This window comes from Brassica oleracea, chromosome C6 (genome assembly GCF_000695525.1).
Source record: "Brassica oleracea var. oleracea cultivar TO1000 chromosome C6, BOL, whole genome shotgun sequence".
NCBI classification, from domain to species: Eukaryota; Viridiplantae; Streptophyta; class Magnoliopsida; order Brassicales; family Brassicaceae; genus Brassica; species Brassica oleracea.
This window is the reverse complement of record NC_027753.1, coordinates 38,774,164-38,778,311: the sequence shown is the minus strand read 5'-3', so window position 1 is coordinate 38,778,311 and position 4,148 is coordinate 38,774,164.

The following is a 4,148-nucleotide window of genomic DNA, read 5'->3' as shown; positions in this document are numbered from 1 at the left end:
ATTGACAAAAGAATAAAACGATGCCCATGTACCATGAAAGAGAGTTTAATATAATTTAATACAAATGTATGATATGCTTATAAATTTTAAAACAACTCTAAAGATCGTAGGCTTCAGTATATAGAACATTTAATGAAAAATTCAATATTTTCGTAGGGGTTAACACATAGGTTTTGAGAAAAATTCAAAAATTTGAAAATACTGTTTTAATGCATAGTTGTATCCTTCACTAACATTTGATTAAGGTTAAAGAGGTTTGGAACCTTTGTTGTCTTCGTTTTTCTAGAAAATTGCGATTTTATAGTGGTTAGTCCACCAATTTAAGGAGTATTATAAATTTTTACTAAATTAATTGACAAAAGAATAAAACGATGCCCATGTACCATGAAAGAGAGTTTAATATAATTTAATACAAATTTATAATATGCTTAGAAATTTTAAAACAACATTAAAGATCATAGGCTTCAGTATATAGAACATATACCGAAAAACTCAATATTTTCGTAGGGGTTAACATATTGATTTTGAGAAAAAATCAAAAATATGAAAATATTGTTTTAATTCATAGTTTTATTCTTCACTAACATTTGATTAAGGTCAAAGAGGTTTTGAATCTTTGTTGTCTCCGTTTTCTAGAAAATAACGATTTTATAGTGGTTAGTCCACCAATTTAGGAACTATCATGAAGTTTTGCTAAATTAATTAAAAAAAATTAAAAACGATGCTCATGTACCATGAAATAGAGTTTAATATACACTAATACAAATGTAGAATGCGTTTAGAAATTTTAAAACAACACTATAAAGATCATAGGCTTCAGTATATAGAATATTTTCCAAAAAACTCAATATTTTCGTAAAAGTTAACGCATAGACTTTGAGAAAAATTTAAAAATATGAAAATACTGTTTTAATGCATAGTTGCATCCTTCACTAACATATTGTGAAGTTCAAAGAGGTTTGGAACTTTTGTTGTCTCCGTTTCTTTAGAAAATAGCGATTATATAGTGGTAAGTCCACCAATTTAAAGAGTATTATGAAGTTTTACAAAATTAATTGACAAAAAAAAAACGATGCCCATGTACCATATGTACCATTAAAGTGAGTTTAATATAATTTAATACAAATGTATAATATGCTTAGAAATTTTAAAACAACACTAAAGATCATAGGCTTCAGTATATATAACATATACCGAAAAACTCAATATTTTCGTAGGGTTTAACATATTGATTTTGAGAAAAAATTAAAAATCTGACAATATTGTTTTAATGCATAGTTTTATTCTTCACTAACATTTGATTAAGGTCAAAGAGGTATGGAACCTTTGCTGTCGCCGTTTTCTAGAAAATAACGATTTTATAGTGGTTAGTCCACCAATTTAGGGAGTATTATGAAGTTTTACTAAATTAATTGACAAAAATTAAAACGATGCTCATGTACCATGAAAGGGAGTTTAATATACATTAATACAAATATAGAATGCGTTTAGAAATTTTAAAACAACATTATAAAGATCGTAGGCTTCAGTATATAGAACATTTTCCAAAAAACTCAATATTTTCGTAGGAGTTAACGCATAGACTTTGAGAAAAATTCAAAAATATGAAAATACGGTTTTAATGCATAGTTGCATCCTTCACTAACATATCGTGAAGTTCAAAGTAGTTTGGAACTTTTGTTGTCTCCGTTTCTCTAGAAAATATCGATTTTATATTGGTTAGTCCACCAGTTTAAAGAGTATTATGAAGTTTTATTAAATTAATTGACAAAAAAAAAACGATGCCCATGTACCATATGTACCATGAAAGTGAGTTTAATATAATTTAATACAAATGTATAATATGCTTAGAAATTTTAAAACAACACCAAAGATCATAGGCTCCAGTATATAAAACATATACCGAAAACTCAATATTTTCGTAGGGGTTAACATATTGATTTTGAGAAAAAATCAAAAATATGAAAATATTGTTTTAATGCATAGTTTTATTCTTCACTAACATTTGATTAAGGTCAAAGAGGTTTGGAACCTTTGTTGTCTCCGTTTTCTAGAAAATAACGATTTTATAGTGGTTAGTCCACCAATTTAGGGAGTATTATGAAGTTTTACTAAATTAATTGACAAAAATTAAAAAGATGCTCATGTACCTTGAAATGGAGTTTAATATACATTAATACAAATGTGTAATGTGTTTAGAAATTTTAAAACAACACTATAAAGATCATAGGCTTAGTATATAGAACATTTTCCAAAAAACTCAATATTTTCGTAGGAGTTAACGCATAGATTTTGAGAAAAAATCAAAAATATGAAAATACTGTTTTAATGCATAGTTTCATCATTCACTAACATATGATGAAGGTCAAAGAGATTTGGAACCTCTGTTGTCTACGTTTTTCGAGAAATAGCGATTTTATAGTGGTTAGTCCACCAATTTAGGGAGTATTATGAAGTTTTACTAAATTAATTGACAAAAATTAAAAAGATGCTCATGTACCTTGAAATGGAGTTTAATATACATTAATACAAATGTGTAATGTGTTTAGAAATTTTAAAACAACACTATAAAGATCATAGGCTTAGTGAACATTTAATGAAAAATTCAATATTTTCGTAGGGGTTAACACATAGGTTTTGAGAAAAACACATAGACTTTGAGAAAAATTCAAAAATATGAAAATACGGTTTTAATGCATAGTTGCATCCTTCACTAACATATAGTGAAGTTCAAAGAGGTTTGAAACTTTTTTTGTCTCCGTTTCTCTATAAAATAGCGATTTTATAGTGGTTAGTCCACCAATTTATGGAGTATTATGAAGTTTTACTAAATTAATTGACAAAAAATTAAAACGATGCCCATGTACCAGTGTTTAATATATATTAATACAAATGTAGAATGTGTTTAGAAATTTTAAAACAACACTAAGGATCATAGACTTCAGTATATAGAGAATTTCCCAAAAAATTCAATATTTTCGTAGGGGTTGTTAACACATAGACTTTGAGAAAAATTCAAAAATATGAAAATACGGTTTTAATGCATAGTTGCATCCTTCACTAACATATAGTGAAGTTCAAAGAGGTTTGAAACTTTTTTTGTCTCCGTTTCTCTATAAAATAGCGATTTTATAGTGGTTAGTCCACCAATTTAAATAGTATTATGAAGTTTTACTAAATTAATTGACAAAAAAATAAAACGATGCCCATGTACCATATGTACCATGAAAGTGAGTTTAATATAATTTAATACAAATGTATAATATTCTTAGAAATTTTAAAACAACACTAAAGATCATAAGCTTCAGTATATAGAACATATACCGAAAAACTCAATATTTTCGTAGGGGTTAACATATTGATTTTGAGAAAAAAATAAAAATATGAAAATATTGTTTTAATGTATAGTTTTATTCTTCACTAACATTTGATTAAGGTCAAAGAGGTTTGGAACCTTTGTTGTCTCCGTTTTTCTAGAAAATAGCGATTTTATAGTGGTTAGTCCACCAATTTAGGGAGTATTATGAAGTTTTACTAAATTAATTGACAAAAATTAAAACGATGCTCATGTACCATGAAAGGGAGTTTAATATACATTAATAAAAATGTAGAATGTGTTTAGAAATTTTAAAACAACACTATAAAGATCATATGCTTCAGTATATAGAACTTTTTCCAAAAAACTCAATATTTTCGTAGGAGTTAACGCATAGATTTTGAGAAAAATTCAAAAATATGAAAATACTGTTTTAATGCATAGTTGCATCATTCACTAACATATGATGAAGGTCAAAGAGATTTGGAACCTTTGTTGTCGACGTTTTTAGAGAAATAGCGATTTTATAGTGGTTAGTCCACCAATTTAAGGAGTATTTACTAAATTAAATGACAAAAATGAAACGATGTCCATGTTCAATGAAATAGAGTCTAATATACATTATTACATATGTAGAAAGTGTTAAAAATTTGAAAACAACTCTAAAGATCGTAGGCTTCAGTATATAGAATATTTACCGAAAAATTCAATATTTTCGTAGGGATTAACACATAGATTTTGAGAAAAATTCAAAAATAGGAAAATAATGTTTTAATGCATATTTGCATCCGTCACTAACATATGACGAAGTTCAAAGAGGTTTAGAACTTTT